Source organism: Hippopotamus amphibius, chromosome 1 (genome assembly GCF_030028045.1).
Source record: "Hippopotamus amphibius kiboko isolate mHipAmp2 chromosome 1, mHipAmp2.hap2, whole genome shotgun sequence".
Classification (NCBI taxonomy): Eukaryota; Metazoa; Chordata; class Mammalia; order Artiodactyla; family Hippopotamidae; genus Hippopotamus; species Hippopotamus amphibius.
Genome location: NC_080186.1, coordinates 56,925,302 through 56,946,986, shown reverse-complemented (window position 1 = coordinate 56,946,986; position 21,685 = coordinate 56,925,302). Strand labels below are relative to the sequence as shown.

General features: G+C 39.5%; 1 protein-coding gene and 2 pseudogenes across 1 annotated transcript in view; 1 reads left to right on the top strand and 2 right to left on the bottom strand.

The window, feature by feature from the left end:
- Nucleotides 1-21,685, bottom strand: part of KYAT3 (kynurenine aminotransferase 3) — a 195,278-nt gene that overhangs the window by 105,754 nt on the left and 67,839 nt on the right. The window lies entirely within an intron of this gene.
- LOC130839568 (guanylate-binding protein 1-like) overlaps nt 1-21,685 on the top strand; it is a 66,280-nt pseudogene that overhangs the window by 30,292 nt on the left and 14,303 nt on the right.
- Nucleotides 19,872-21,430, bottom strand: LOC130839538 (splicing factor 3B subunit 4-like; annotated as a pseudogene).

Below are 21,685 nucleotides of genomic sequence, written 5' to 3'. Positions count from 1 at the left end.
GAATAGTACCATGGGTTGTGTGCAGTTTCATGGCTTTTTTTTTTTTTAATGTCAGGCTGCTTGAAATATTTTCTAGGGATGTTTTTCTCTAAATGCTGGCCATGAGGAAGCTATAATTCCTCACTTTCCAGTGTACTTGGAATTAGAGTCTCTAGAATACTTGTATTATTCTAAAAGATAATCACAGATCAGGTTAATTTGCATGTTAGTATCATTAAAACTTTGTATATGTATAAATGCTTAGTGTTTTCAAATGTTGTACAGAATTTCAGGTCCCATAAAATAGACTCTGAATTTCAGGTGTGGAATGTTTTTATATTAGGCTGCTTTTCATATGAAGAACTCCATGCAGCCTGTTCTAGGGTACTCAGCACCAGGGACTCAGTTATTCAACTGGGGTCACTAAGTCTCATATACAGTAGAGTCAAGACCATCAAGTTAGAGAAACAGTCTGCAATATATGTGTGTATATAGAAAGCCTATGTGCTGCGTGCACCTGTGCTAGGTGCTGAGGGGTGTATGAAGATCAATTAGATATATTGCCCTAAATATGAACTAATCCAGGGTGTGAAATTGCCTTGCACTCAAATAATAAAAGCAAAGGAATGGAAAGGGCAGGGAGGGAGGAGCATTGATTATCCAAGTACCTAGTCTCAAGATCTCAAATTGGCGCATTTGAAACTTTTACCCATGAGGGATTTATTTTAATACCAGATTTAGGAAATGGATTGAATTTCAGTATTTTTAAAGAATAGCCTGACAGTACTTACTCATGTTTTTTTTTTTAATTTTTAGTTTTACTTAATTTTTATTGGAGTATAGTTGCTTTACAATGTTGTGTTAGTTTAAATTTATTTCTCAACCATCTATTCTGTCCTCTCTGTCTATTCTACCTGTCCTTGGTACTCAGTACCACATTTTAAATGACTATCATTTATATTTTGTTTCAACAATGTAGTGAATTCTTTTCCAGTGCATGTTATGTCTCCTCTTACCAACGACTTCTTAGTGAAAATTAGAATCATTTTGTGAAATTCCTCCAGCATTGGGATTATATTGGATATAACAAACAAGTACAAACTGAATTATAGATACTATTTGTAGTTAATTGCTTTCATTTTGGAGTATGGATTGTTGCTTTATTTATTTAAAACTCCTTTTTAATCTTTCAGTATTGTGTAGTTTTCTACATTTCTGTTCAACATCAAATTTTTATGTATATTGTTACATTATTATGTTTCCTTTTAAATTGTGGGTAAAAAACAACATAAACTTTAATTGTACAGATTAACTATACTTACATGGTAATTATATTCACATCATTGTGGAACAGATCTCCAGAGCATCTTCATCCTGCAAAACTGAAACTCTATACCCATCGAACAGCTCCCCATTCCCCTCTCATCCTAGCCCTTAACAACCACCATTCTACTTTATGTTTCTATGAGTTTGACTCCCTTACATACCTCATATAAGTGGAAGCATAAATTACTGATCTTTTTGTAACTGGGTTATTTTTTAAAAAAATAATATGTTCAGGGACTGAAAGATGGCGGTGAAGTAGAAGGATGTGGAATGCATCCCCCTCTACAGATGCATTAGGAATACACCAAAAGATGCAATAATTCCCACAGAGAACCAGCTGAACACCAGCAAACGACCTCAGATACCAGAAAGGACTGCAAAGATCCCAACATAACCGGGTAGGACAGAGGGAAAAAAAACATAGGAGAAAGAGGAGGAGAAGAAAGGAAAGGGATGGGTCCCACACCCTAGGGTGGGGGGATCTGAAACAGAGGGGAGATTGCCGAATTCGGGGAAATGTCCCTTATCTGACGGGGAAACCCCTTCTCCAATGGAGAATTTCCTTGGGTCAGTAGGGAGGCATTTGGGACTGTTCAAAGAGGGTGAAGCGGCTGAGCTGTGGCAGACGGGAGGGAGTGAGAAACACACGGAGGGTCCGCACCACGGCTCAGCTTGCCTGGACTGAGACGTCAATTCACAGCTGAACAGGGGGTCTGGGAGCAGGAGCATGGGAACCAGAGAACTGGTTCAGGGTGAGAAACATTGTTGGCAGTGGGGAGAAGGACCAAAAGGACAGGAGGGAAGAAATCCACAGTGAAGAGTGCCTACCGCAGAGAGCCGCGAGGCCATAGTGGTGGCTGGATACTACTGATTCACAAGCAGGGGAGAGGAGCCATGGGCATAGCCTCTCTCTTGGCACCTGTGATGGACAGAGGAAGGACCCCTGTGGGCCAAGCTAAGGCACTCGGGGATAACAAAAGCCCGCAGCTGGGGCTGGCTTAGAGTGCCTGCAGCCAAGAGCCAAAAGCCCACAGAGTGGCCCAGCTCTGAGACATTCTGTTTATACCTGAGCCGCCAGTGTCCCTCTGCAACAGGCACCGCCATGGCTATCTGAACTGCCGTGACCCAGACAGGGCACCGCTGCTCACTCACTCCCAGGGGAAGGAGACACTATTGTACCCTCTCTCTCCCCATATACCAGCACTTACAGACGAACAATAAAGGAAGCTCTGCTGGTTGCAGAATAATACAAAAAACCCAAGGCAGGTAGAAGGACACTTACAGCTGAGACCCCAAGGAAACAGAAATATTAGTATTAATTCTATTGAACTGGTCCATTCTGGGATCAGTTCTAGGTTTTTTCTTTTTTTTTTTTATTAATTACTATCTTAGTCTTAAGGGACCTACAAGTTTTATAACATATTTTTTATTCTATTTTTAGTTTTAGCCTTTTTAAATATTTCTATTTCTAGCTAAGTTTTTTGTAGTGCTGACTGTATCTCTTCTCCCTTCTTTTCATCTGTATCTTTTATACATTTCTATTTCTTTCTTTTTCTTTTCATATTTCCAGTCACACTATGCTCTACTGTTGCCCTGTCTTCTATCCTTTTTTAGTTTATTTTATCTTAATATGCTTATAAGCAATGTCATCGGTCTGCTCTGTTTCCTTGCTTTATTCTTGAGTTGACACCCTGCTTTGGTATTTATTATTAGGTTTTTGTCTTTATCTTAGTTCTTAGTTTAATTGTCTGATTTCATCCTAAGAATCTTCAGTCTGTCTGGTGGTACTCTAGCTCTTTATTATATTTGATCCTAGCTTTCAATATCTCCCTGGATTTGTGTTTGTGTGTGTGTGGTGTTATTTGTTTGTTTGTTTGCTTTTGCTTTTGTTTCTGTTTTGTTCTGATTTGGTTTTGAATTCCTGTTGGTTTTCTCTTTGAATGTCTGATAGCATACTGGGGTTCTTCTGTCAGGTCTTTCTAGTGTCTTATGTTCTACTGGATTCAGTATTTGTGTGTCTTATATATGTATGTGTTTCTTTGACTTAGTATTTGTTTGACTCAGCACTCTGCCATTAGTCTGGGGCTTTGACAGTCTTCTTTAAAGCCCTTTATTGCCAGGACCAGCAACCTCTGAAGTTTGGACTACCATGAGGAAACAAAGAAACACCATGTAGGCAAAGGAGCAGGAAAAAACCCCACAAGACCAAATAAATGAAGAGGAAATAGGAAAAATGCCTGAAAAAGAATTCAGAGTAATGATAGTAAAAATGATACAAAATCTTGATTACAAAATCTCGATTACAAAATACAAAAAATACAAGAAACATTTAATAAAGACTCAGAAGAACTAAAGAACAAACAAACAGCAATGGACAACAAAATAACTGCAATTAAAAATAATCTAGATGGTATAAACAGCAGAATAACTGAGGCAGAAGAATGAATAAGAGAGTTGGAAGATAGAATGGGGGAAATAACTGCTACAGAGCAGGAAAAAGAGAAAAGAATAAAAAGAATGGAAGACAGTCTCAGAGACCTTGGTGATAACATTAAGCATACCAACATTCCAATCATAGGCATCCCAGAAGAAGAAGAAAAAAAGACAGGGTCTGAGAAAATATTTGAAGAGGTTATAGTGGAAAACGTCCCCAACATGGGAAAGGAAATAATTAACCAAGTCCAAGAAGCACAGAGAGTCCCATACAGAATAAACCCAAGGAGAAATACACCCAGGCACATATTAATCAAGCTAATGAAAATAAACACAAAGAAAAAATATTAAAAGCAGCAAGAGAAAAGCAGCCAATAACATATAAGGGAAAGCTCATAAGGATAACAGCTGAACTTTCTGCAGAAACTGCAGGCCAGAAGAGAATGGCAGGATATACTGAAAGTCCTGAAAGAGAAACACATACACCTGAGAATACTCTACCCAGCAAGAATCTCATTCAGATTGGAGGGAGAAATCAAAAGCTTTCCAGACAAGCAAAAGTGAAGAGAATTCAGCACCACCAAACCAGCCTTACCACAAGTGCTAAAGGAACTTTTCTAAGTGGGAAACACAAGAGAAGGAAAAGACTTACAAAAACAAACCCAAATCTATTAAGGAAATGGTAATCAGAACACACATGTCAGTAATCACCTTAAATGTAAAAGGATTAAATGCTCCAACCAAAAGACACAGACTGGCTAAATGGATCCAAAAACAAGACCCTTCTATGTGCTGCCTACAAGAAACCCACTTCAGACCAAGGGATACATATAGACTGAAAGGAAAGGGATGGAAAAAGATATTCCATGCAAATGGAAGTCAAAAGAAAGCTGGAGTAGCAATACCCATATCAGACACATTAGACTTTAAGGTAAAGACTATTAAAAGAGACAAGGAAGGACACTACATAATGATCAAGGGATCCATCCAAGAAGAACATATCACAATGGTAAATATGTATGCCCCCAACCTAGGAGCACCTCAATACATAAGGCAAATGCTAACAGCCATAAAAGGGGACATCGACAGTAACACAATAATAGTGGGAGACTTGAACACCCCACTTACATCAATGGACAGATCATCCAAACAGAAAATGAATAAAGACACACAAGCTTTAAATGACACATTAGACCATCTTGACTTAATTGATATTTATAGGACATTCCACCCAAAAACTGCAGAATGCACTTTCTTCTCAAGTGCACACAGAACATTTCCCAGGATAGATCACATCTTGGGTCACAAATCAAGCCTTGGTAAATTCAAGAAAATCGAAATCATATCAAGCATCTTCTCTGACCACAACGCCATGAGACTAGATATAAATTACAAGAATAAAATTGTAAAAAATACAAACACATGGAGGCTAAACAATACACTATTAAACAACCAAGGAAACATTAAAGAAATCAAAGGAGGAAATCAAAATATATCTAGAAACAAATGACAAAGGAAACACAACAACCCAAAACCTATGGGATGCAGCAAAAGCAGTTCTAAGAGGGAAGTTAATAGCAACACAATCCTACCTCAAGAAACAAGAAAAATATCGAATAAACAACCTAACCTTGCACCTAAAACAATTAGAAAAAGAAGAACAAAGAAACCCCAAAGTGAGCAGAAGGAAAGAAATCATAAAGATCAGATCGGAAATAAATGAAAAAGAAAGGAAGGAAACTATAACAAAAATTAATAAATCTAAAAGCTGGTTGTTTGAGAAGATAAACAAAATTGATAAACCATTAGCCAGACTCATCAGGAAAAAAAGGGAGAAGACGCAAATCCAAAGAATTAGAAATGAAAAAGGAGAAGTAACAAGGGACACCACAGAAATACAAAAGATCATGAGAGACTACTACAAGCAACTATATGCCAATAAATTGGATAACCTGCAAGAAATGGATACATTCTTAGAAAAATACAATCTTCCAAGAATGAACCAGGAAGAAATAGAAACTATGAACAGACCAATCAGAAGCACTGAAATTGAGACTGTGATTAAAAATCTGCCAACAAACAAAAGCCCAGGGCCAGATGGATTCATGGGCGAATTCTATCACAGATTTCAAGAGGAGCTAACACCTATCCTTCTCACACTCTTCCAAAATATAGCAGAAAGAGGAACACTCCCAAACTCATTCTACGAGGCCACCATCACCCTGTTACCAAAACCAGGCAAAGATGTCACAAAAAAGGAAAATTACAGACCAATATCACTGATGAATATAGATGCAAAAATCCTCAACAAAATACTAGCCAACAGAATCCAACAGCACATTAAAAAAATCATACACCATGATCAAGTGGGATTTATCCCTGGGATGCAAGGATTCTTTAATATACGCAAGTCAATCAACGTGATACATCATATCAACAAACTGAAGGATAAAAACCATATGATCATCTCAATAGATGCAGGAAAAGCTTTTGACAAAATTCAACATCCATTTATGATAAAACTCCAGAAAATGGGCATAGAAGGAAATTACCTCAATGTGATAAAGGCCATGTGAGAAACCAAAAGCCAACATCGTTCTAAATGGTGAAAAACTTAAAGTATTCCCTCTAAGAACAGGAACAAGACAAGGGTGTCCACTTCCACCATTATTATTCAACATAGTTTTGGAAGTTTTAGCCACAGCAATCAGAGAAGAAACTGAAATAAAAGGAAACCAAATTGGAAAAGAAGTAGTAAAATTGCCACTCTTGGCAGATGACATGATATTATACATAGAAAACCCTAAAGACTACCAGAAAACTGCTAGCGCTAATCGATGAATTTAGTAAAGTAACAGGATACAAAATTAATGCACAGAAATCTCTTGCATTCCTATACACTAACAACGAAAGAGCAGAAAGAGAAATGAAGGAAACTCTCCCATATACCACTGCAACAAAAAGAATAAAATACCTAGGAACAAACCTGCCTAAGGAGGCAAAAGACCTGTATGCAGAAATCTTTAAGACACTAATGAAAGAAATGAAAGACGACACAAGCAGATGGAGAGACATACCATGTTCTTGGATTAGAAGAATCAACATTGTGAAAATGACTGTACTAGCCAAAGCAATTTACAGATTCAACGCAATACCTATCAAAATACCAACAGCATTTTTCACAGAACTAGAACAAGAAATCTTACGATTTGTATGGAAACACAAAAGACCCCCAATAGCCAAAGCAATCTTGAGAAGAAAGACGGAGTTGGTGGAATCAGGCTTCCTGACTTCAAACTATATTACAAGGTCATAGTGATCAAGACAGTATGGTACTGGCACAAAAATAGAAAGGAAGACCAGTGGAATAGAATAGAGAACTCAGAGGTAAACCCAAGCACATATGGGCACCAAATCTTTGACAAAGGAGGCAAGAATACACAATGGAAAAAAGACAGCCTCTTCAGTAAGTGCTGCTGGGAAAATTGGACAGCTACATGTAAAAGAATGAAATTAGAACACTTCCTAACACCATACACAAAAATAAACTCCAAATGGATTAAAGACCTAAATATAAGGCCAGACACTATAAAACTCCTAGAGGAAAACATAGGCAGAACACTCTATGACATCCATCAAAGCAAGATCCTTTTTGACCCACCTCCTAGAATCAGGGAAATAAAATCAAGAATAAATGAATGGGACCTCATGAAACTTAAAAGCTTTTGCACAGCAGAAGAAACCACAAACAAGACAAGAAGGCAACCCTCAGAATGGGAGAAAATACTTGCCAATGAAGCAACAGACAAAGGATTAACCTCCAAAATATACAAGCAGCTCATGCAACTTAATACCAAAAAAGCAAATAAGTGAACGCACAAATGCGTGGAAGACCTAAATAGACATTTCTCCAAAGAAGACGTGCAGATGGCCAACAAACACACGAAAAGATGCTCAACATCACTCATCATCAGACAAATGCAAGTCAAAGCCACAATGAGGTATCACCTCACACTGATCAGAATGGCCATCATCACAAAATCTGGAAACAACAAATGTTGGAGAGGATGTGGAGAAAAGGGAACTCTCCTGCACTGTTGGTGGGAATGTAAGTTGGTACAGCCACTATGGAAAACAGTTTGGAGATTCCTTAAGAAACTAAATATAGAACTACCATATGATCCAGTAATCCCACTCCTGGGCATATACCCAGAGAAAACGATAATCCAAAAATCAACATGTACCGTAATGTTCATTGCAGTACTATTTACAATAGCCAGGACATGGAAGCAACCTAAATGCCCATCAACAAATGAATGGATAAAGAAGGTGTGGCATACATATACAATGGAATATTACTCAGCTATAAAAAGGCAGGAAATGGAGCTATATGTAATGAGGTGGTTAGACCTAGAGTCTGTCATACAGAGTGAAGTAAGCCAGAAAGAGAAAAACAAATATAGTATGCTAACTCATATATACGGAATCTAAAAAAAAAAAAATGGTACTGATGAACCCACTTACAAAACAAGAATTAGGATGCAGATGCAGAGATAGGACTGGAGGACACAAGGTTGGGGGAGGGGGGGGATAAGGGGAAGCTGGGATGAAGTGAGAGAGTAGCATAGACATATATATACTACCAACTGTAAAATAGATAGCCAGTGGGAAGTTGCTGTATAATCAAGGGAGATCAACTCTATGATGGATGATGCCTTAGAGGGCCAGGACGGGGAGGGTGGGGGGGGGGGAGTTGTGGGAGGGAGGGAATATGGGGATATGTGTATAAATACAGCTGATTGACTTTGATGTACCTCAAAACCTGGTACAAGAGTGTAAAGCAATTATATTCCAATAAAGAGCTTAACAAATATATCTTCATAGTTAACCCATGTTGTAGCATGTGACAAGATTTTTCCTGTTATAAGGCTAACATTTCACTGTATATATATGTATATATATACACACACACACACACACAGAATATTTTCTTTAATCATTCATCTGCTGATATGTCCATGTGGGTTGTTTCCACCTCTTGACAATTGTGAATAATTCTCAATGTGAATAATGCTCTTTGAGTTACCACTTTCACTTCTTTTGGATATGTACTTCGTATTAGAATTTCTGGATCATATGATTATTTTAATTTTTTTGAGTACTCACCATACAGTTTTCTATAGCAGCTGCATCATGTATCATTCCCACTTACATTTCACAAGCATTCCAGTTTCTCCATATGCTCACCAATATTTGTTATTTTCTATTTTTTTGATAGTGGCCATCCTAATACATGTGATATCTTTTTTTAAATTAATTTTTATTGGAGTATAGTTACTTTACAATGTTGTCTTAGCTTCTACTGCACAGCAGAATGAATCAACCATACATATATATATATATATCCCCTCGCTTTTGGACTTCCTCCCATTTGGGACACCACAGTGAATTAAGTAGAGTTCCCTGTGCTATACAGTATGTTCCCCTCAGTTGTCTATTTTATACATAGTATCAATAGTGTATATGTGTTATTCCCAATCTGCCAATTCCTCCCACCCACCCCTTTCCACCCTGGTATCCATACATTTGTTCTCTATGCCTGAATCTCTATTTCTGTTTTGCAAATAAGGTCATCTATACCATTTTTCTAGATTCCACATATGTGAGTTAATATGTGATATTTGTTTTTTCTCTTTCTGACTTACTTCACTCTGTATGACACTCTCTAGGTCATCACAGCATAGGAAACCATAAACAAGATGAAAAGACAACTCTCAGAATGGGAGAAAATATTTGCAAATGAAGCAACTGAGAGACGATTAATCTCCAAAATACACAAACAGCTTCTGCAGCTCAATATCAAAAAAACAAACAACCCAAACAAAAAATGAGTGGAAGACCTAAATAGACATTTCTCTAGAGAAGACATACAGATGGCCAGCACACACATGAAAAGATGCTCAACATTACTAATTATTAGAGAAATGCAAATCAAAACTACAATGAGGTATCACCTCACACTGGTCAGAATGGCCATCATCAAAAAACCTACAAAAAAATCTTCTGGACTGAACCAGTATATGGGACCAGCAAATGGAATATGAAACCATCAACATAAGAATGTTGACATGCAATTAGAGCTGATTAAAGATTAGGAAGGGATCAAGGGTGAGGCAAAAGACAGTGAAGCTCAGTAAAAGGAATATTTACCCACTTTGAAGTTCAAGCGTAAGTTGTCTGTTCTCTTAGTTTATGTACACCCCAAGAAAAGACTCCAGGCAAAGGGCCTCTCACATACTTGAAAACTAATAATTATTGACTTACTGAAGGCATAAAAGATTTATTTCAAGTACCTTTTCAATAATTTTTTGGAAGCCAGGTTCACAACCATCCTTGCACATGGTATTTATACATTAAGTCAGCAGCTTGGCCATTTCTAGAATTTTTTCCCTACTTTCTCAGACTTAGTCCACAGCTTGCCTTACCGATGCTGTCTTCTCACTTGTCAGCCTGGTCTCAACCCTCAGACAGGATATTTCTTAAGGAAGCACTTCAGTTATGAAGTAGGGATTGGGGGCAGGAAATTGTGAGAAATGCAAAGAAAAACAGAGGAGACTCCTCTCCAAGAACACAGGAAAGAGCTTAAGGAAGCTCAGGAGAGCTGGCAAGAGCTGACAAGACTGGGGCCTCTTGAGTCTCAGATTAAATTCTGCAACATGTGGGTACCTTGAAAATAATAAGGTAAGAGCGTTTAAACAATTTCTCTTCAGCTCGGAGGGTCCCTCTGGCTGCAGCAAAGATTCATCTCCAGGTGGAGGCAGTGAGATTCTGTGGCAGGGACAGGATCCTCTCTCTGGGAGGAGAAGCAGGACCACAGGTCTGGCCCTGGAACATGCACAGCTGGCAGGGTATCTGGTCCTGTTCACGTCTCCCAAGCTATCACACACTTTACACACTAATGACTTCATTATTTCTACTAACCTTTATGTCAGTTAACAAACTCACTGCCATTAGTTCAGAAAAGAATACTTCCCGTGCTAATCCATCAACTCTTAAGGTGATGTTTCTAGATTGGGACAATTCGCCTTTTCATTAATGACCCCATGGGTTTGAACTGGAGGTAGCTTATAAACACACACAGTACACTGTTAATTTTGAAATACTTTAAAGTGAATTAACACATGGATAATATAATAATTTGTCTTCTTGTTTGCCCACCAGGATAAAACACTGCATGTTGCAACTCTTTCCAATGAGACTCGTTTCTGTCCAAACAAGGGGGTCAATACAATCCCTCATTCCAAGCTGCCTTTCCTATATGACCTGCCTTCATATGATAACTCCCCTGTCTGTACACACTTGAACACTAATGTATGACAGACTTTGTCTATCAACATTGCTTATTAAATACTCGTCTGACGAATGACCAATGGATTGTGATAGTGAAAACCTAGCAGAAGATATTTCCGAATAAATGATTTTTTTCAAAAGAGAAATTACTTTCTTGTTGTGTAGGTTTTTTACTACTATAAAATTATTTATAGTCATTGAAAAAATTTACAATACTTAGAAAAGTATGAAAATAGAAAATAATCTCTAATTCCATCAATTAGTGAGGTGTACTCCAATAAGATTAATTTTGGAGTATATAATACATGCTTCCAGGCTTTTCTATACTAATTATTGATTTATAAATTTTTCACAAATAGACTAATTTTATACTTACCATAAATTGAATTATTCTTAAACAATATGTCCAAATTTTTATGAATAGTAACTTTAGTTCATCTAGACAGGAGTTTGGTAGCTAAATAGCAAATTCAGTTTTTTCATAATTTTGGTGAATTAAAATTTTTATCAACAGAGAAGCCTTTGCCATAACAATTTAGAAATGAAGGAAGACTATTTTATTACTGAGTAAGCAGAGCCAAGTACATGCATACAGGTAGACGACTGAATGTGACTAGAGAGGGTGAAATTGCACACTTTTTCTATAGCCAAACAGGTAAGATCCTTTAGCACTGTTTTTAGCCAGTATGTGACGTTTCCTTGGATCAACAGTATCCTGTTTTCCCATGAGTACCATGCAACACAGTTTGCTGTGACATCCTGAACTTCCTATACCTTCTTTTAAAGAATTTATCCTAATCTTACTTGAAAATTGAAGTAACTACTGTCTAGTTAATTGGCCTCATCTGAAAGAATAATAAAACATTTCTTATCTCCCTGAGAAGAGATGGTCACAGCCAGATTGAACCTATTTTAAGTTCTCAATTGTCAGGGAGCCTGAAGCTCTAGGTTTCTGGGTGTTCATACTTCAGTAGGGGTGAAGCGCAAACACTTGGAGACTCTTCTGGGTTGTAAAGCTGCCAATGGTTTTATTTAGACCCTGGATTTTTATTTACATTCAGAAGTTTAGAGAAAAGACACTGGCTCTTCGTTTCCAAAGAAACCGTGAAACAGGGATAGGGAAATGAGCTTTTTCCAGGTGAAATTATAAGCAGGTGAAATTCACCTTTATTTACTCTTTTTGTTTGTTTGTTTAATTTACTCATATATTACACACAATTCACAAGAAGACTCAACTGTTCTGGAATTCTTTTGGGTTCGTACTAGTCAGGAGAAGCAACAGGTGAGTTCTCAGCATTAGCCCTATTTCAAAGCAGCCCTGCCCTACTTTCACTTTCAATCTCACTTGTAGTAACAGGAACTAAAGTTTCAAATTTATCCTGTCCTTAAATTGACACCATAATTTTACCTTCATGAAAGGGATGAACTACAGACCTTCTGGTTTGCAAAATATTGATCAGAGTAAGTTAGCGTAGGCAAGAAAATAGGCAAGATTGGTGGATCCTTGCCCAGTTTCTCTCAGATTAACGTTGATATAATCCCAAACTCTATTGACACACTGACTGATCATTTTAGGATCTGAGTCTATTTTCCTGAAAGTGTGGTTACCCACTTATCTTAATTTTGGATCAGGCTTTACATTTTCCAATTAGTTCACAAAGACATTTACATGTTATTGGATGACTGTGACATTCAAGAAGAAGCAGTGCAGGGGGTGTTCATTTTGTTTTTGTTTGTTTTTTTCACGAGCAAACTTTCATAAAATAGGCCCCAACTGGCTTTTTTTTACGGTAAAGACATATCCCAGAAGATTTTTCAAAAATTTTAGTGTATGCATAAGATAGGAACAGAAAATTGCTCAGCTCAAAAGTAAACAGTAGGAGAAATATCACAAAATGAATACAATCAGCCTGTTCATTTGCACCAGTGCACCAGAGGTCTTCTTGTGCCCCCGTCTAATCAATAACCCCTCCTTCCAGTTCTAAAATAACTACTGTCTGACTTGTAACATGAGAGATTCGATTTGCTTGTTGTGAACGTCACATCAGTGGAAAGAATCAAGCAGTATGTAGTATTGGGCCCAGCTCCTTTCACTCATGACAATTGGGAGACTAATTTTCAGTATTGGAAATAAGTGCAGTACGGTCATTTTCATGGCTATAAGGTATTCCATTGTGCAGACATACCACATATCCATTTCACTGTTGATTTACATTTGCATAATTTTCAGTTTGGAGATACTATGAATACAGCTGAAACTATCATTCTCCATATGTCTCTGCTATGCTTGTGCATATATTTCTGCTAGTAATGTACTTAGGAGTGAAATGGCCAAGTCCATAGAGTACTTATGTTGAACTTCAGTCCAAAATGCCAACAGTTTTCCAAAGTGGTCGACTCCATTTTCTCTTGCTGTATAACAAACATTTCAATCCCAGTGGCTCAAAACAATAATTTTATTTCTCACAGTTTTGTGAGTTGGGTGGATTGTTCTGCTGGACTCACCTGCTACCCTCACATGGCTACCTTCTACTGGTGAAGAGCCTGAGATGGAGAATATAAGATGGACCCATCCACATGTCTAGGGTCTTGGTGGGGATGGTTTGAAGATTGGGACCAATCTCTTTACATGCCATTGTCATCATTCAGTGGTCTAGGCTGGTCTTTATAGAGGCTGGACTCCAAAAGCACAAGTCTGCATGTAGGACTACTTCTCAACTCTGTGTCATGTTTGCTGATGTATCATTATCAAGTCGCATGGCCAAGCCTGTATTTAATGTGGAGAGGACTAGACAAGGGTATAAGTACCAGGAGGCATATTCTGGTGCCATCAATATCAATATCTAAGCCTATCCCAGTGGATGTACTAAATTTACTCAGGAACTGTGTCTAAGAATTCCAGTTGCTCCATATCTTGATCTACATTTTCAATCATCAGTATTGTTAAGTCATTCTGGTAGGTGTGACTACAATATGCTAGTGATGTTAACTTGCATTTCTTTTATGATTTATGATATTAGACCCTTTTCTAATGATTATGATCATTTGGATATCTTCTTTATGAAGTGCTTAAGTATCATGTCCATTTCTCTATTAACTGTCTTTGTAGAAATTATTGATACAGTCTGTATATGGGTCATTTATAATTATGTTTGTCTTCTCAGATAGGTAGTTTGCATTTTTCCTCTATTTATGATGTATTTTGATAAATAATACATCTTAACTTTAATATATTCAAATTTATCAATCTTTACAATTATGTTTAGCACATTTTGTGTTCTAAAAATCTTCCCCTATTACCAAATACTTGAAAATATTCTTCCATATAATTTTCTCTAGTTTCTATTCTTTTGCTCCTTATAATGCATTCTACAATCCTCTTGAAATTGCTTTTTGTGTATGGAGTGAGGTGGCAGTCATTTCCTCGTTTTTCCTTATGGATATTCATGACCCAGGATCCTGGTTACTTTAAAAGTCATAATTTCTGCCTGTAACAATTTAAAATGATCTCTTGCTGGCTCTCTTGTTCCTGGTTGGGGCATAATGCTGGCCTTTAATTATAAGTCTGGGGTAATATTTTAAATGAGCATCCATGATAGCTTTAGCATTACAGTTTGCTCAGTCCACACTTGCTCTTCTTATTCCCACTGATTAATCTTCCCACTAGGTAGTTTATTATGTCACTCTCTCTTCAAGTATAGAGTAGATTCCATTTCAGGCAAAGATTATTTTGTTCATATTTATATTATACTGATTTATTTGTATCTATATTCCCAGATGGGAACTCAGAGATAGAGAATGGAATGAAGAGCAAAGAAAGGAATTTCAATGACTTCTATTAAGTTCTATTGTGTATCCATAGAACAGTGCACCCAACATTTGCAGGGTATATAAGCCTCTAAAGTACACAAAGAATATTTAGGTTGACATATTTCTTACCTTCTAACTTTTTCCCCTCCTTGGACAATGGGGATGATAATTACCCCATATCATAAAGCGTCATTATGAGTCTTAAATTACATTATGTGAAGTGTTTGTTCTAAAAAGCAATTGATAAATAAGAAACGTTATTCTTATTGTTCACTCAGCAAACACTGAGGAATCAAGTGAGGTGATTGAGAGCATGTGTACTGGAGCAAGACTTTTTGGGTTCAAATCATAATTAGTACCTTGTGATTTTAAGAAGTTTGCTAAATCTCCCTAATATTGTGGTAAAAGTATTTGTAATAAGAATAAGTGGGGATAGTCTATGTAAAGAAGTTGTCACTGGGTCTGAAACCAGTATGCAAAAAGAGGAAGCTATTCTCATTATTATGTATTAAGCACTAATTTCCAGTACCTCACTTAGGTAGTGAGAATTCCAAAGTGTATAAGCCATGCTCATTCCCTCAGCGAACTTACAGGCCTCACTTACTAAGCATGAGTAACCAGCTCTGTTGTGAATGAATCTAATATTCCAGGCACCTGGACCTAGAAAATATTACATGGGGTTTTGTCATCCTCATGCTTTTCAAACTGACCTTAACAGGAAATAAACAGCCTTATTTTAATTGATCCAGTGGACCTTTTATTTGTATTGTAAGCAGTCTGTAAGATGTCATTTAATAATAAAATTTAAAGATTCTAGAAATCATGTGAAACTATCTTACTAGCATAGTTCTCAGTGATTCCTTTGCTGAGTGATTGCCTTAGATTCTGCTTTCAGTTTCATCGTAGTCTATTCTTTGCAAAGATTTCCTGTTAGCTTTGATTTGTTATTATTGGTCTCAGGGAAAAAAATCTGGAAAGTCCCATGACAATGGAGGGGTAAAGTCAAGTCCAAATTGCCAGTGAGAGAGAAGAGTGAAACCAGTGCAGCTGAACTCAGGAGAAAAAAGAATTGGATAAGCACTTCCTCTTTCTAAGTGAAGCAGCTTTCTTCTCACCTCTAAAGGATCTCTCTCCCAGGTAAGATTGAGGCTAGGTGGGAAGAGATTTATAGGAAGAAGTAAATGCTCTCTAAAATGACCATCTCAAGGCAGCTGCAGCTGAGCCTGATCTGGCGCATGAGTTCAGATGAAAGTCTAATGTTGGGCAGCAGGGTGTCCTTTAAGTGCCCACTGCTGCAGCTCTGTGTCGGATTAGGTTCCAGCAGAGGCAGAGTCTAAACTGAGATCCTGTAATGAATTAAGATTATTTCTTTCTTGACACTTTCTTAAAGTACCTTTATCTTTGAAAAAACCTACTTAACAAAGTTCAGACTTCACTTTCTTTATTGCAGACATTTCAAGTGCTAGATAAAAGAACTTAAGGTCTGCAAAAAGAAATAAGTTATTGCAATTTGGGAGCTTAAAAATCTTTGTGCAGCCACTTTTCCTGAGTCGGTCACTGACTGATTCCAATTTTATAAAAGTATTATTTTCCATGTTATGACATCGGACAGACTGTCTCCTTGCCAGCAGTCCCAGTGGGCCATTGTTGTAAGCGGAAATAGGTCCTGATCATAGAAAACCAGAAAGGCTTTCTTTTGGCCATTCCTGAAGAGATGGGAAGCCTGCTAGGAGGCAAGACTGGCATCTTATTAGATCTAAGCCCTCAGCAAGTCAGAAGTCATCAACTAGAGTGGAAGCAACCGTGCTTTCTTATAGGATAAGAATAAAAACTGGCATGCCTGTAGTCTGCATTGTTGATATCTCAAACAGCTAAGAGATGTTTTATCATGAACACTTCAAGTTACAGGGATTGAGACATTGAAGTTAAAAAGGTAACATTAAGGCATTACTAAAAATACTTTTCACTACTTTTAACTTTACAAAGTTATCAAAATTATCAAATCATCAAATTCTGGTTAAAGAGGTCATGTCTAAAGTGTGAATAAATACATTATAGAGAGTAAACAGAGAGAAAACAAGTTTTGATTTATAAGATAATATTTCAAAATTGTAGTTTCATTACTTGAGATTGTTATTGAACCAGACTTGGGTCCACGTGGCTGTGCACAGCAAAGCCAATCTACTTGACTCCAGGTTGTGGTGAAGAAAAGCACAGCCTTTATTGCATGAGCCAAGCAAGGAAGTAGAGGCAGCCAATGCTCATAAGGTCCGAACTTTCTGATGGCTTTTAGGGAAAGGTTTTTAAAGACCAAGGTGAGGGAGAGGGTTGAGGGGTGCATGATTAGCTTATGGACATTTCTTTTTAAAAAAAATTTTTTTAATTTTTTTAATTTTTGGCTATGCTGGGTCTTCATTGCTGCACGCGGGCTTTCTCTAGTTGTGGGAGTGGGGGTTACTCTTCAGTGCAGTGTGCAGGCTTCTCAGTGCGGTGGCTTCCCTTGCTGTGGAGAACGGGCTCTAGGTGCTTGGGCTTCAGTAGTTGTGGCGCATGGGCTTAGTTGCTCCATGGCATGTGGGATCTTCCTGGATCAGGAATCGAACCCATGTCCCCTGCATTGGCAGGTGGATTCTTAACCACTGTGCCACCAGGGTGCCGCCAGGGAAGTCCCTTGTGGACATTTCTGATTGGTTGGTGGTGAGGTAATCAGAAGTCAACATCATCAACCAACTGGTCTGGGGTCTACCCACTTGTGGTCAGCATACAGTTAACTTCTTCCACCTGGTAGGGGTTTTAGGTTCTGCAAAACAGCTCAAAGAGTATGACTCAGAATATTATCTATAGCTGTTGAGGAGGAACTAAAAGCCTTCCACTTTGTTTAATGGATAAATTATTATTATTTGTCGTGCTTGACTGTTTTCCTTTGTTCCTACATTTTCTCATTTCTCTAATTAAATTTATTCTTGGGACCTCAGGGAAGGCATGGGAGGCTAAAGGTTTTCTAATACAAATGAGAGGTTGGTGGATGACATGGAGTAGGTCTGTCTTGGGAAGGCCCCATAGGGGCCTGACTTACAAAATAATTAGAAGCAACATGCAAGCTGATATATGTAGAGATAGTAAAGAATCAATCTTAAAACACCAGGAGTCAAAAATCTGGTAACATAATTGAGTAAAGCATAGAGTGTTAACCAAAGTTTATGCAACTGTGACCTGACTGAAGTAAAGAGGCATTTATTTGAGACTTCTTAGGATTGCAGCCTAGGAGATAGAACTTCAAGAAGCATTTAAACTGTGTTCCGCCTGACTACAAAGTAGAAGAAGCTTATAAAGATCAAGACAATAGACTACAGTTAGTTACATAAGTTTTTTTGGTAAGAATTATAATTGAAGTTGACAAAAAAGTAAGGATACTTGCTAAGCAAGAATTGTTTGGTGTCTGAAATGGTTGTATGGTTCCAAGGGGGTTTTTGAGACCTAAATTTACAGCTGGCAGATGTGGTCCCTAATAAGGCTGATGGTGTCCTTGGATGTGATGCAGTTCAGAGAAAATTCAAGTTCTCCTTGCTGCAGGGATGTGTCTGAGACTACTTCTTCAATGGCTGCCTGACTCCAGTTTTGTATGTGTAAACTATGATTACTCTGTTATAATGTCAATTTGTCATCAAGAGTGAGATTCAGATTAGAGGTATCAGTCTTGGGTGAAAAACATGTGAATGCAGATGCAGATCAAGGGTTGAGAACCAGTGAGCGGGTAGACAGGATGGGCTGTGGCGACTGCAGCACTGCCTGCCCGTGGGAGTAGGAAGCCACCGGGGAACCTGAGTCCCTCAGTCTGACCCAGACCCTGATCTGTTTAGTCTGGAAATTCGAAATCATGCCATCTCGTCCCTTGCAGACAAGGGAACATGGCCTCAGAGACCCACATGCCAGGCCCAGAGTGCCTCATTGAGAACGTTAATGGGCGGCTGCTGGTTAATCCAGAGACTCTGAAGATCCTGTCTGCCCCTGAGCAGCCTGTTGTGGTGGTGGCTATCGTGGGCCTCTACCGCACTGGCAAATCCTACCTGACGAACAGGCTGGCTGGGAAGAACAAGGGTGAGTGGCACCGGCAAAGCCCAGCTGAGTCCCTTCTGTCCACCCGCACTCCCAGCATGGAGGACAGTGATGTGGGGAGAGGAACTTAGAGACCTGCGAGGAATATTGAAAGCTAACTTTCAACTCAGTGATGGGCTTCTTACAGTTACTCCGTGCTAGAGGATGAGTCAATTCTTTCTTCCCACTTTGCCTTAATTATCTCTTTAAAGTATAAGTGTACTCTTTTGGAGGAAGTAAAATAGTAATAAAGTTAGTACAAATAGGAATAAATAATATAATATATAAATATAGATAATAATAATTTACTAAAATGTTTATGGTTTAATATCAAGCTTACACTGATCTTTAAGGTAAAATAAATATTTCAGTTTGGATATTCTACGTTCTTCTTTTACTGGTTGTCATTAAGATCAATACTGATTAGGGCTTCCTAGGTGACGCATCTGCCTGCCAATGCGGGGGACACGGGTTCAATCCCTGCTCCAGAAAGATCCCACATGCCGCAGAGCAACTAAGCTCGTGCGCCACAACTATTGAGCCTGCGCTTTAGAGCCCATAAGCCACAACTATTGAGCCCATGTGCTGCAACTACTGAAGCCCGCGCGCCTGGAGCCCGTGCTTCGCAGCAAGAGAAGCCACGGCAATGAGGAGCCTGCACACCACAACGAAGAGTAGCCCCCACTCACCACAACTAAAAAGAAAGCCCACACACAGCAAAAAAAAAAGACCCAACACAGCCAAAAAAAATAAGAGTGTACTTTGATGCGCAGAAATTTAAAAAAAAAAAATCAATACTGATTATGTTTTTTGTTTTGTTTTGTTTTGTTGTTTTCTTTTTTAAAGAAGGAGTTCAGTTTTATTTTCTCTGTGCATCTGCAAAACACTTAGGACCAAGATAGAAAAAAAATAAAACCTCCTGTGAAAAAAATTACACTTATAAAAAAGGGCCTGAGAGGGATTAGCGCCTTAGCCCCTGGGAGCTACAGCAATTCTGATTGGTCCAAGGAAGTGAACTGATATTTGGAGGCTATAACAGGAGGAAAGACAGTGAGAAATCACTGAGGGAGAGGGCCTCGAAGGGGGCCTCAAGGGGGAACTGGAGGCCGGAGAGTGGGTCTGGGTGGAGGGAGGGGCCCCTGCTGGTAGCCGTAGGGTGGAGGTTGTGGAGGGCCAGTGTATCCATGAGGAGGCATCAGTGGAGGAGGTCCACACATACCATGCAGAGGCACAGTACCTGGGTGACCCATGGGAGAGCCAAATGGAGGCCCTCGGCGGGGCATGCCCATTGGAGGAGGTCCAGGATGAGGCATTCCAGGTGGTGGTCAGGGTGGTGGCTGTCCCCCAGTGCCAGGGGGCCCAGCACGGGGGTGTCCTAAGCCATGAGGGCCATGGTAGGCCAGTTGCACCTGAGACATCCCTGGATGGGGCATCCCACCCGGTGGGAATGGGTGAGGATATGAGTGTCCATGTACAGGATGTCCGGCCCCTGGGGTTCCTGCTGATCGGGGGCCATGTCCTCCAGCCCCAGGAGGCATAGGTGGTGGGGGCATGGCTGGGGGTATCCCAGATGGAAGGGCTCCAGGAGACGGTACTGGGGGTGGGAAGAAGCCAGGAGGAGGTATGGCTGGAGGAGGAGGTCCAGACCCCAGTGATGATACCGCAGGATTGGGAGCAGAGGGTGGAGGGAGTGCTTCTGCAAACAGCTGATGAGGGTGGTCAGCCTGGGAGAGTGGGTTCTGTGCTGCCAGAAGTCGTTCAGCTGCTGAGCCATGGCGCTTGCCCTTGGAGTCCTTCTTGAAAGGACAGGATACAGTGATTGGGCGGTTACAGAGGTACTGCCCATTCATGGCCTCAATCGCTGCATCCGAAGCATCAAATGAAGCAAAATTAATAAAGGCATAACCTTTGGAGTTGCCTGTGTCAGGGTCCCCCATAGTCTCGGGGGTTTGTAAGATGACCCCAAAGGCACCAAAAGTATCATAAAGCAACTTCTCATCGATCTCTGGGTCCAGGTTCCCAATGAAAATGTTGGCCCCCACATCCAGATTTTTGTTGTGAGCTGATGCCTTGTTCACCTGTATTGGTTTCCCATAGAGTTTGATCATGTTCATGATCTTAATGGCATAGTCAGCATCTTCCTCACTCAAGAATTCCACAAAGCCATAGCCTTGGTGCTGACCAGTGACTCTATCCTTTGGCATGTGGGTGTTGACCACGGGCCCTGCCTGGAGAAATAGCTCCCACAGCAGTGGTTCGCTAACTTTCTCATCAAGGCCCCCCGTGTACACAGTGGCATCCTGGTTCCACTCAGAGATCAGCCCGGCCGCCATGGCGAAAGCGCGTCCCCGATTATGTTTTAATTTATCTCTTTTCATGTTGATTTTGTTAACCATTGTCTCAATTTCCAGAACCACTTGATATTGAACCTCCACCCTCTGTGAACCCCACACCCCCTTGCCGGCTTCTCTCTGGGCTCCACAGCGCAGTCTCACACGAAGGGCATCTGGATGTGATGTGTGCGTCATCCCGAGAAGACAGGCCATACTCTAGTTCTGCTTGGCACCGAGGGCCTGGGGGATGAGAGAAGGTAAAATATGTCTTTTAAATCCTACTACAAAAAAATGCTACTTTCGCCAGAGCAGTAGCCCTCTGTGGACGATCACGTCCCACTCATTGATTTGTGCTTCAA